The sequence below is a fragment of the Mixophyes fleayi genome, chromosome 11 (assembly GCF_038048845.1).
Source record: "Mixophyes fleayi isolate aMixFle1 chromosome 11, aMixFle1.hap1, whole genome shotgun sequence".
Taxonomy (NCBI): domain Eukaryota; kingdom Metazoa; phylum Chordata; class Amphibia; order Anura; family Limnodynastidae; genus Mixophyes; species Mixophyes fleayi.
The window spans coordinates 85,540,027-85,553,574 of NC_134412.1; the positions used below are offsets into that span (position 1 = coordinate 85,540,027).

Below are 13,548 nucleotides of genomic sequence, written 5' to 3' on the forward strand. Positions count from 1 at the left end.
TGTGAAAAAATACCCTATTTAAGTGTAGTCGTTGTTGTTTTCTATTAACTCTGCAAAGTTAGTTTCTTCTAGACACAAGTCAAACAGAAGAAACTCTAGGACCATCTCACAAAATAGGCCCACCAGATCCTTGCCCATATCAATGACGACAACCTTTCTTGTGATCTTTTGAGGCAAGATGGGTCACCTTCTTATTTAAGCTAACGAATTAAATGACTTGTTGGGGAGGGAAATATTTCAATTGGAAGATTAGAAAACGATTTAGGGGACGATTCACTAAAACTCCTAAAGAGAAAAAGTGGAGATGTTTTCCTTAGCAACCAATCAGATTCTAGCTTTGAATTATCTTGTACATTCTAGAAAATGATAGCTAGAATCTGATTGGTTGCTATGGGCAACATCTCCATTTTACCTATATAGAAGTTTTAGTAAGTGTACCCGTTAGTGTTATAAGCGAGTTAGGGGATAGTGAGGCCAGATAACCAGTCCAATGGTCAGAATAGGCCCATTATAACATTCAGTCGCATGTTCTATAACATACAATCAGCTTGGCCACATGTGGCCCTCCAATTGTTTTATGTGCCAATTTCCTACATAGATTTTATTGAATGATTTATTTATTTTTTTCACCACATTTGACCAAGACTGTGTAGTTTTGACACATACCTAGCTCTCTTTCAGGGGAGGGCTGGCAAAATTTAGCCCAGGTGGCAAGACTCAACTCAACAGCCTATTAGGAACATTTTAAAGGAAAAAAAATGTGGGTGGCCCAGTGACCCAGCCCAATGTAGCCTGTTATGTAACCAGCCTGAGGGGGCAGATGCCCCCCAGCCCAGCTCTCTTTATACAAGAATTTGGATACAAATGCCTTTGGCCATTAATCTGATGAACCAATGAGCTTCCAGATATTATTTCCCTAGTACAATTTAGAAAATGAAAGTTGATCTCTGATTGGTTGCTATGGGCAACACCACGTGTTCTTCGGTTTTCAAAAATCTACACAACATTATTATGTCTCTCAGAATATTAAGAGTAAAAAACTGGGACACCCATCTGATCTGAAGTTTGCTTAGGCCGTACCCCTCCTCATCCAATACTTAATTTTAGGTCCCAAATAAGGTAAAACAGTTATAGGTACCTCTCCCCACTTATCCGGTTAATTTGAGTGCACCAGAAATGTGAATAATGGGAATACAGCGCAGTGAGGTAAAGAATTTGGATGGATACATAGAGGACTATATTCAGGGGCAGGCTAGTGGGCAAGGGGGCATATGCCCCCAAGGCCGGTACCATGGTGAGCTTTCTGCTTTTTTCCCCTAGTCTCACCCTCCAGGCTAGAATTTGCCATCCAGCCCCTGACTATATCACAGTGTTCCTTTACTCAGACCGTTCACCCACCATCATCTATACAATAACATGGCATTTGTATTATCTCAACAAAAAATGATGCTTATGTTTACTAAGCAGTGTTCAGTAAATATTATTATGTAACTGGATAACAGGAAAGGAAGTTATAAGGTGGTCGTGGGATATATGGTGCATCAATGGAGCAGAAATAGGGCACATAGTAATATGCTTGGCTTAGGACAGTGTTGGCTAACCTGTGACAATCCAGGTGTTTGTGAAACTACAAGTCCCAGCATGCTTTGCCAATATATATCAGCTTATTGCTGGAAGGGTATGCTGGGACTTGTAGTTTCACAACACCTGGAGTGTCACAGGTTAGCCAACACTGGCTTAGGATAATTCTTATTTTTCTTTTTGTAGATGTGCTTCCATTAACATCATCGATATTTGTTCATGGCGATATCTGTTCTGCGTATATTTTTGTCTTTTACAAGACAAAATGCATTGATTTTTCGATGCAAATTGATGTACGACGCACGTACATCAATTTGGCTGTGCAATTTAACCTTTTGTTAAGCAAAGAACCAAATAAAAAATTGTGTGTGGATAATGAACTACAATCAGTGATGATTTTTAGAAGGGTCCTCCAGGCATTAGTTTATAAAACTACACAAAAGAACGTACAAAGTCTGGTTCTATAGATCATTATTTGTGAAATGAGCAGACACCTTTCCTATCAGAAATTCCCCCCTGTATTCAAATCAAACAGATCTCAAATCCGACCCTCCTGGTGGAACATCTTTCATCCCAAAACAACCTGTAGCGCTTTGTAATCTTTCAACACAACTCAGCAATCTCATATTCGGCTCGCTCTAGTCCAAGTGTTGTATGTGTGGGGTGAATGTTTGATGACGAGGGATCAGATAACGAAATAAAAGTGAAAATTTCATGTGGTTGGATCAGATTGTCCAGCCATGAAATAACTTTTTCCGCAATAAAAAACAAACCACAAAGATGCGTGTAGGCAACGATTTAACAAAGGTGACTAAATCGAGAAAAGCAAAAGCCTCGCTAGAAGGATAGCTCGTTAAACATAAAAGACACTTAAGTTCTATTTGAGATCAAAGAGCACATGAATCCTATTATTATACTAACCGACATGTACAATTCTATAAGTAAATTAAAATAAGCTTTTTACAAAAATGTAAGAAGCACAAACCAAACTCTTAGACTTCCTATAGATTTATGGTGGGAAGGGCTGATGCTTTTAAAATTTAATATTTATGGAACCGATCAAGTGACTCCACTTGGACAGTTTAACCTAACCAAGCGGACCTAAGGCAGTCACTGGCAAAACACAACCTTTAAGATAGATAGATAGATAGCAAAACAAATCCAAGTCTGGGAATTTCCTATAAGTTAATCGGTTCCATACTGGCCGCAAAACTTTGCAAACAAATGGCATGCTAACTTTGGTGGGTGTCCATCCATACTGTAAATAATATATATATATATATATATATATTTATTTATTAAGTAATTAAGTATTAAGTAAGCAGATATAAAAAGCAAACTATTAGAAGTTAAACACCTGTTGACATTAACATATATAATGAATTAATCTAATTGCCTATACCCACTAACATGAAGCTCCCTATAAATAAAACACATTTATAGCTGTTATTTAATATTACATTTAATAGTAAGCCGAGACAAGGCTACATGACACATAACCAAACACATCTTATACCTACAAACTGAAATGTGGCCCATCCATTATCACTAAAAACCTGCTTTTACAATATATTATTTTAAGATTTATCCTGCTCTTAATGATGCATGAAAGACAACAGCATTATAGAACTGTAAACATCAACGTTTTTTGTGTCACATTACACCATAAAACAAATATTAACACTGGCTGCAACCCCTACACATAGGTAAGGGGGAAAAAAGCATTAAGAAAAACACAGACTCTTTAAAAGAAAGAAAACAATTCAATATTTTCCTAACAGTCTGCTCTGCATTCAGACTCTGGAATAAAGGACATCTCTGGCTGGTCACACTCATCCTGGGTACAGGACCTGTTTATAGATCCCCATCTTATCTGCAAAAGATATGATTCCCAACACAGAAATAAAGAAGGGGGTCTGTCCCCAGCACATTGTTGAATTTTTAATCCGTTTGTGCTCACTGTGAAAGTTAATTCTTGCCTGGTGTGGCCTGGGCTGAACACACAGGCATACTGCATCCAGGTAACCCCTACATGAATATTAATTGATTGCAATCTGTAGACTAACCTTACAGCCAGATGGTTAAGACGATGCTGGGGAGATCTACATGGGCTGCATTCCTGCAGCTGAACATTTGGAGGAGAATTAAACATCCAGCAGAGAGAGAGTGAGGGAGAGATGGAGGGTGGGGACAAGCGATTCTTCACCCCCCTTTCCCAGGAAACACAATAAACCGTTCTTCACCTTCTCAGACGCAGTGTTGCAGTTTCCAGAGGAGATGATGCATCTACAGTGACTTATCCATGGGGATTGCCTGCAGATCCTTCAGTGTGACAGTAGTAGGCTTAAGCAGAAGGTGTGGCATCTTGCAGATCCTACAGAGTTGGGCTGGAAATCCTGTTATTCGCATTACAAGGCAGTAACCCCCTTTTTTTTATTGTTGTTGCAAGGTCTGGAGCATTGGCCACTTTTGTTCTGTGTTATATGCCTGGCTTTCTGTACTGTGCTAATGGTGTCTGTTCCTCCCCTGCTCCCTCCCCTTCCACGGTGTCAGCCCTGCTGCTGGAACAGAAGCCTCCGGGGCTCTAAGCAAGATACATCTTTTCCCAGGTGAACGAGGGATCAGTAAACACCTGTCTGAGCATCAGGTTTCTAAAAAGCTGAGCAGGGAGGTTGGGAAGGAGGGAGGAAGCGCATGGACTTGTGGCTGTTCTCCTCTCATTAGACTGCACGACCGGTTTTGTTTCCTTTAACAATATGAAAAAGAAAAGAAAAAAAATCACTAACTTGCTCAGAATACAATGAAAATTAATCGCCCCTGGTCCAGGAAGGAACTGAAGGCAAAATGCTACAAGACTTGCAGAACAGTTCCCTGATCCAGCCAGGACTACTGACTGATTTATGTCACAATGGTCTGTGTCATGTACTAAGCCCAGGGCTGGGGCATCTGCATATATTAATCATCTGTGCTCAATATTTAGGAATGTTGCTGTAAAAAGGAAGAAGGTGGTGTTGCCCATAGCAACCAGATTGTAACTCATTTTCTAGCAAACGTCTTGAGTGTTGCTGTTGGCAACGTCACCGTTTTCTGTGCAGTTGTTTTAATAAATGTCCCACAACGTGTGCAGTGGGGTCAGTTTAGAAAATGCAAAGAGCCATGAGCCCTAAGGGGGGGGATTCAATTGGCAGCGTCGCTGCCGAAAGTTACGTGGCTGCGCACTATTTACCGATATCACGGTAATGGTGTGCATTGTTACCGTTAATACGGTAATCTTTAACGCTGGTTTTTGCAACAAATCAGGGTTAAAATTACTGTATTAACGGTAATAGGTTTAACGCTGCGCTACTTTGGGGGGAATTTAATTCCCCCCGAAATGACTGAAAACTACAAATCATCACTGATTAAATATTATTTGGCCAGCTATATATTTCCAAGGGCTGCATGTGTGGCCCTCTAACATTCAAAGGGCCACATTTAATCCTTAATTTCAGTAATGGATAAACATCACCGAAACGACCTTGGCACCCCCACATCACTCATCCCAAAATTCCCCCACATGCCCTCAGACCTCTACATGCCACAAGATGACTCCACATGTCCTCAGACATACACTTGTCATAACATGCCCCCCTGATGACCTCAGACCCCCCCTCCCTGCAATCCCCCACATCCCACATATACCTCAAAACCCCCCCATGTCACTTACACCTTCTTACACGTCTAATAAACTAAGGGTAGCCTATATATTACCATTAGTCTGGAGCCCCCAGAGGAAATAGGAGACCACATGGTGAAGTATACACTGCACCCTCCTTCTCTGATTGGTTGTGCTGGGGGACCTCACAGCATTGTACAGAGGAGAAATTAAGGGACATTATTTGAAATATATTTATTTTTGTTGTTGTACAAATGCTTAAGAATTACTTTATTAAGCCATGAATTGATAAGTCTGTGCCATCTCGGTTGTCACCGCAGGAATTTAGACCGACTGAGGCATGAACTCTGCAAGAAGTGGTCAGAAATTGGAAGTAAGGGGTTAATAATGCGTTCAGTAATGTTGGTATGTTTTCTTACTGTGCTGAAAAGCTCTGCATTGGCTACGGTTATATACAGAGAGCAGCTCCATGCTATATCCAAGGGTAGCAAAAATATTCAACATTACCTGGATGATATAATGGCCTTACTGAAAAGCTTTTTGCTCCAGTCTGGCTGGGGGCAAGAAACTTCCAGCATCGTTGCGATAGCAGCTACTGGAGAGGTACACGGGGGTGTCCCAAAATATCAGAGTTATTTAAAGTTGGAGCAACTCCTTCCATTTTCATTCATTCCTCTACACAACTCTTCCCGACACTCGCACTCCAGATCGTACAACAATGATAAATTCTGTGACATACGATAACCTATTCTGCCATGTGATTGAACATATCCGCTAACATTGCATTACTTGGGTAAGACTTGTAGCATACCTCCTAATGGTCCCAAGATTGTCGCAGATCGAAGTCCCTGGAATGGGTGGGGAATTCTAGAGAGTGGCGGTGGCTTGGTCAGAAAGTGGTACAGGATGAGGTTGCTGTATTGGGGACAAGGATTATTTTGTCCCCATTTTGCCTGGATAAAAATTGGGACAAATTTGGTAAGGGCCCCCCATGTACCGCCCAATAATGAAAAAGTCCACAGCCCTGCACCTAGCAATTTGCTGCCTGCAATACATCGTCAACCACAGGTCACATGTTCTGCAACGTATGGAGTCTTAAGGAGCCATCTATACTGTTAAATGATTGTCACTTCACAACAATTAAGTACAATAATAGAATCACAAAATACTACAGTACTCAACTTTGGTCATTATTACAATGGACCAATAGAGCTAATTTTCTTAAGTATAATTGGCACATGACCTGCTGTTTGAAATAGATGGAGTCCTAAGAAAGGTTTGGAGTGTTTAGCACTGGAAGATTGCTATTTATGGAATACTGAATCAAACTGGTAACGACCAATGTTCTAAATAGGTCTTTCCTCTCCAACACTTGTGTGTTGCGGCCAAACGAGTAACGTAACACGCGCGTCTAGCAGTTTCGGATTCATTGCGGATGCGTTGAAAGGGGACAAGACCTGCTGAACCACACTCCCCTCCACTCCCAGTAGCATCATCAGCAGGGCCGTCTTTCCCATTGGGCACAATGGGCAGGTGCCCGGGGGCCCTGCAGCCCAGGGGGGCCCATCGGAGGCAGCAAAAAAAACCCAAAAACCTGAAAAAAAAAAAAAAAAAAGACAATACTTACCTTGCGGTCAGCTGGCGATCCGGCTCCCTCCTTGGTCTCCTCCTCTGTCACGCTGGCAGTGCATGTGGGGCATGACATCACGCCCGTCCGACATCCATTGCGGAGCGCGACGGAGGAGGAGACCATGGAGGGAGTCGGATCCCCAGCTGACCGCAAGGTAAGTATTGTCTTTTTTTTTTTTTTTTTTTTGCTGCCTTTTTTTTTGTATATATAGGGGCCCCGGTGCACTGCTGTGCCCGGGGGCCCAAGATGTTCTTAAGAGGGCCCTGATCATCAGACCCCCCCCCCCCAGTGGCAGGCAACCCCTTTTAGAACTGTAGATATTGATGATGTAATTAATTTAAAGGTTCATTCTATTAAAGAGGATCTATAAGGTTGTTGGTACACTTAGTATGAGCTATACTATAACTGTAATCGGGGGCAGGCTGGCAAATTTTAGCCTGGGGGTCGAGACTCAGCTTAAAAAAATGCAGTTATCCCAGTGACCCAGCCCAAGCTAGCCCGCTATGGGACTGTATCAGCCCCAGTCAGCACCTGGCTGCAGTGATATGTCACAGACATCACTGGCAGCCTAAGAGTTAATACAATTCCATGACTGTAACCAAGGAGATGGGGGATTATCCTTTGCATGCATTGTGCTCACACATGCAGCACCTTGACCTCCGGTACATTCAGGGAGATGGATACTATTCAGGACCCAAGGCTTGGGCTCTTCCCTGCAGTCACACCCATGCACAAGGCAGCCAGGAACATTTACTGTGGGGTTACTGTAACGTCTAATCACAAGGCAGTGATTTGTGACTGCTCTGCCTTTTCCATGTAATGTTATGCTTATTTAAAAAAAAAAAAAAATTGCAATTTTCAGTTGTGTACCAGGTATTTTTAGCGGCTCTTTCAAGGGCTGATGAAAGCCCTTCCTATAGTAAACATGTTGTTTAAGACCAGACAGACGTGAGTCACAATCAGGTCTAATACCAGCCTTTACTGCACCACTTTGCAGCTGTAGAAATTCATTTCCTGCGCACTAGACTGAACACTTATGCTCTTATCTAAACAAGTCGGGAACACGTGGATTGCGCTGATGAAAGGGAATCCGTACAGCGAGCGGGTAACACTCTTCCTTTGATAGTTTCTGACATATCGAACGTACAGTTACAAGGAATGCCTTGGAAATACTGTAATCCTGTTTAGCTTTAAGTACAATGTTGTGTATTGTGCCAAAATCGTCTGTTTCATATTTTATTAGTCTGTATTAAATTATATCAACGTCAGTCCTGGAGTTATTGGATCAAGACGTTTACGCTCTGTTTGCCTTCATTAAACTGCACTTATCGCCCAGGTCATTTTGTATGGGCCGTTCCAAACGTCAATCAAAATAATGCAGCCTACCAAAGATTTCATATTCGCTGTATAGAGACAGAAAATAAAATATGTTCCATTTTCCCATTTAAAAGTTACACTAGGTTCTGACAACAGCTCAGGGCAGTGGTGGGCAACAGACGGCCCACTGAGCCTTCACCTGCAGCCCCCCTCCCGCCGGGTGCTCCAGATCCAATCAGAACGGGGGCAATCGGCTTCTTTGTCACATCACCTCCTCTGCTCAGTGCATGGAGATCACATGACATACCCGGAGGAGGAGGGACTGCACAGTGCAGTGAGGTCACATGACATACCCGGAGAAGGAGGGAGTGCAGTGTGCTGGGTGGTCACATGACATACCCGGAGGAGGAGGGAGTGTACAGTGCAGGGAGTTCACATGATATACCCGGAGGAGGAGGGAGTGCACTGTGCGGGGAGGTCACATGATATACCCGCAGGAGGAGGGAGTGCACTGTGCAGGGGAGGTCACATGATATACCCGCAGGAGGAGGGAGTGCACTGTGCGGGGAGGTCACATGATATACCCGCAGGAGGAGGGAGTGCACTGTGCAGGGGAGATCACATGACATACCCGCAGGAGGAGGGAGTGCACAGTGCAGGGAGGTCACATGACATACCCGCAGGAGGAGGGAGTGCACAGTGCAGGGAGGTCACATGACATACCCGCAGGAGGAGGGAGTGCACAGTGCAGGGAGGTCACATGACATACCCGGAGGAGGGAGTGCGCTGTGCTCTCCCTCCTTCCTCTGTGTGGCCCTTTTAAAGGCTGGAGGGCCACACTTATGGCCCTCCAGCTATTTCACATTGCCTATCACTGGCCAATGGACTTACAGAAGATATATAAAATTATGGCTGTATCAGAAAATACATTTTTCTCCGCAAAAGGCAGTAACCCTGAATCTTAAAATCAATAGCGGCAGACTATGTAATCCATGGGGACCTTGGTTTGGCGACATCACAGCAGTCCATTGGACCTAGCGGAACTTCTGCTACACCAAGCCCTGAAAATGTATGTGGCCAGCCACCGAAAACAGCCAACAGCTCCACACTGACCGCTTGGAGAACCTTATGGTGCCTAACCTACACCATTGGCCAATGTCAATAATGACGTTCAGAAAAGGCATTTGTTTTGGGTGTTGGCAATCGTCAGAGAATCCCTTGAGATATTTACACTTGATTTCTGAAACAGCTGTATGCCCACGGGGACGTGTTTGAGACTTGGAAGGGTGTAGCAACGTATTCACAGTCATTTCCATAGCTGCAGGTGAATCACTGTGTGCTGTTATTCTCTATGGTAACAGCAGAGATTTAGATAACATATAAAAATAATATATAAATCAAAGTTCTTTGCAATTACTGTAAACATATATTTAGACCCACCTTAGACCAAAATGCTTCAAAATCCTGCAATAACGGAAAACGATCCACCTGTGTTCAAGCAGTTACATAGAAAACAGTACTTTCTGCTTTGGCATTGCCGTTTGAAAATCAAGATCAAGGCTCAGACTTTATGGCAGAAAATAGATCTTTCTTTGTTCTTGTAAAGCTATGACTATACTTTTTACAATGCCATGCTAGAAAAAAAAAAAAAGAAACCACTAAATGCTTTTGGTATGAAAACAGCTTGTTCGGATGTATCCGCCAAGTTTCCTTGCAATATTCATGGAGTATGTTAGATATAAACCCTTTCCAGACCTATGTCCGCAGCAGAGTACATCCAAAGATCACTCCAGACCACCTCGCCAAACCAGGATTGTGAGGCCCGTTTTGTTACAATGTTTGTCTAGCGTAAGCCTATGTTGCAATACCAAGTAACAGGAGACTTATGGCTTATTTAGAGAGTTAAAATGTATCAAAAAGTTGCTCACCTCATGGGTTCTAAAATAGAACACAAACACAGCATTTCCTCTCTGTAAAAACCTTACTTTTATTGCTTAATGTCTGACCTAAAATTAGAACAAGAGCCCTTAGATGGAAAATACAACCTCCACATTCACATTAATTATTATGCCGAGCTGTGGCGTTGTAAACACAATAAGATTGATTGGAAAGGACAAAATTCTTAAAAATTGTGTATAATTTACATTTCTATTCAAATATAATCTTTAGCGGTATACAGCTGCTGGTTCATTTGTGTAGATAAATGTTAGTACAAACCGTCCTAACTGCTTAGTATTTTATTGTTAGACTTGCAGCAGTTTCGTTTAGGGATTGCTTGTCTCCCCATAGTCCATACTTGCCAACTCTCCCGGAATGTCCAGGAGACTCCATCATTAGTTTCACGGATTTCCACACTCTCCTGGGAGAGTGTGGCAATCTCCCGCATCTGCCCACTTCACTAGGAAGTGCCCACTTCTGGGCAGAATTAGGTCCCAAACATCGTGATTCCCGGTGAATCGCAGCTTTTGGCCCCGCCCCCGCTGTCAAATGACACGTTTGCATCATGACGTCACGTGGGGGCTGTTATGTCTCCCTAAGTCTCAACATCTTGTCACTTTTCACTGTGTTACAAATAATGTAAAGGGAATGGAAAGGTTACATTATAAAGTGAGGTTGAAAAATGAGGTGTTTACTTTGGTGGGAAAAAAGAGCATTACATTTGACCTAATTAATATGCATAAAAAAAATATTTGAGGTCAACATCAAGATCTATGTAATGAACTATTCGTTCCAAGGACCATACAGAGGACAACAGGTCACTAGTTGGAAACAAAAGAAAGAGGGTTTCTCCATCAGCATAGGAAAGGGTTCTTTACTGTAAGGGTGGTAAAGCTGTGGAATGTCTTACCACAGGAGATGGTGAAGGCCAATTTAATAATAGATGAGAGCTAAAGCTATCGTATAGGACTTTATGTGGGTGACTGATCCAATAAATGTATTGTATCCTGCAAGACTCTTGTAGAGACACAGCATATCATCATCAGTTATTTATATAGCGCCACTAATTCCGCAGCGCAGTACAGAGAACTCATTCACATCAGTCCCTGCCCCCATTGGGGCTTACAGTCTAAATTCCCTAACACACACACACACTGTAAGGTAAATTTTAATAGCAGCCAATTAACCTGCAAGTATGTTTTTTTTGTGGGATGAAACCAGAGCACCAGGAGGAAACCCATGCAAACACGGGGAGAACAGACAAACTCCTTACAGATAAGGCCATGGTCCGGAATTGAACTCATTACCCCAGTGCTGTAAGGCAGAAGTGCTAACCACTGAGCCACCGTGCTGCCCAATATCTGCACAAATAGTGTTTGATTCAGAGCTAAACGGAATATTGCGACTTTTGCTTACACACAAAAAAGCGGTCTCGCATGTACGTTTCTGCGGCTCTATCTGAAGATACGTGCAGCTTTAAATCTAGATTATAGCTCCAGGAAAAAAACGTACCCACCATCATCAACTTGAGGCTTTCATCATGCCCATTGGATGCACAAACATACGCCTACTAAAAGGAGTATGTTAAAGATAAGTCTGAGTCAAATCGGACTTGTGCCTCCACGTCCCTACTATACTGAACGTGAGAAAGCCAAGGCCCACCGCTCCAAGCGCAAGTGGGCACAAGTATAAAATATACTCTAACCACAATGGGCAGTGCCACAAATGTTAAGCACATCCCATGTATCAAATGAAATTACATCAAACGCTACGTCAAGGCCCAAATCAATAACAGAGAAAAATGTTAAGACTAAAATTTGACAGTAGCGACATTGAAAATATTACATCCAATACTGAAATGCGTGAAACGTTTGGTCAGCAATTCAAAACAGAAAAGGACAGAAAGCAGCACTTTGACCTGACGCGTTTTACACCTTGTGAAGTATGTCATGTTATAGGATAGGTCTAATATGTAAACAAGTAAAAAAAGGGGGGAGGGAAGCTGCATTACCTGAGCCATAGCACAATCTATTAACAGAAAACAGTGGGTATAAGGCTGTTTTTGTTGATGTTAATGTTATATTGTATGATGTGGAAAAATGCGTTGTGTTGTATCCAGCTGCCAACTCCAGTGAAGTTTATAAATATATGATTCACTTTGCTCCTTTCTAGGTTCGGATCAGGGCGCTTGTGCAGTAAAGCTCAGTCTAAGAGCAGATCAGGGGCCTTAGGAATGGTGGGTGGGGGGGGGGGGGGAAGCCATGCCCCCAAAATTGTCAACAAGCCCCATGCTTAACTTGACTGATTCAGCATGGGGGTGCCCCAGCTATAGTGTAAACCAGATCCAGATTTCCCTTCCCCCCCAAAGGACACCAGTCCTGCTCTGATCCCCCCTGGTCTGTGGGTCAGGATAACCAACAATATTGAGACCCCTAGAGTGGAAACTTTGCCACCTCAGTGGTCCCGGTATAGTGCACAAGACCCTTATCCATTATACCAAGGGACTAAACACTATAATGTGGGACTTTACTTGGCACATCTGGTACACCTAATGAAAGCCACATGTACAAACGGTATTAAGACTAACATAATACATGAGACAAGTGGAAACAAAGCATGACTAGACAAACACAGAGGCACAAGTGTTGAAATATTCCTCTGCATGTGGGACGATTATTATGAAAGCAGAAGGAAAGCCTTCAGACATGCCAGGACTTACAGGGCTATAATTGTAGCCCATAAAACTGGTTACAGGAGTGGAAGTACAGGGCTGATGAGTGGTTAACCTTTCTGTCTGACTTGAAGGAGCTTGCTCCTGCATTCTGCTAAATATGCAGGGGGAGAAAAATCATGTCAGCTGTATAGTATATTTCTTATCTTCTAGAGACTCCCAGCAGAATCTTCTATCAAACGACTGATGATTTGTGTCACCTTATTTGGACACCCGGTGATGACTGTCATAATTTTCTTGTGTTCTGCTCATTTGTTTCAGCTGTATCTATTGATTGCCGGAACTTGGAACTAGCTCAGTTGATGCAGCCATCGCCGATTTGAGTTAGGGTCAGGGTGAATTTACCGCCACTATAGGAGACAGGTGGCCTCTATTCTGTCCTTCTGTAACTTCAATGGGGATGCACTGGGCCCTCCTGATTCAGCAGATTGGGGACCCCTGGAGAGGGGGACCAGAATCGCTGGGCCCTCCTCCAAAATTTCTGTATGTCCAGTCATGCCATGTTCTGCCCCCAATTAGAGTTGTGTCACACTAGACCCTTTCCTGATTCTTTCCTACTGAAATGAATGGGTTTAACCTAGATGGTGTCACACAAGCAGATTTTCTGCTCTGACAGCTATTAAAAAGCTGCACGTGTGTAGGGCCATCAGGAAAACAGCTCAAGCAAATGAAAGTGCTTCTGAGAAGTCTGTGCTA

At 42.9% G+C, this 13,548-nt stretch overlaps 1 protein-coding gene across 5 annotated transcripts in view; it reads right to left on the reverse strand.

The window, feature by feature from the left end:
* PLEKHG5 (pleckstrin homology and RhoGEF domain containing G5) overlaps window positions 1–13,548 on the reverse strand; it is a 244,111-nt gene that overhangs the window by 134,241 nt on the left and 96,322 nt on the right. The window contains exon 1 of one of the 5 annotated variants that reach the window (XM_075190135.1): window positions 3,825–4,293. The exons of 3 other annotated variants lie outside the window; for them this stretch is intronic. The gene's annotated coding sequence lies outside the window, so the exon portion shown is untranslated. Of the gene's footprint in view, window positions 1–3,647; window positions 4,294–13,548 lie in introns of those variants that run through there. One more of the 5 variants, XM_075190133.1, reaches the window with a different exon arrangement.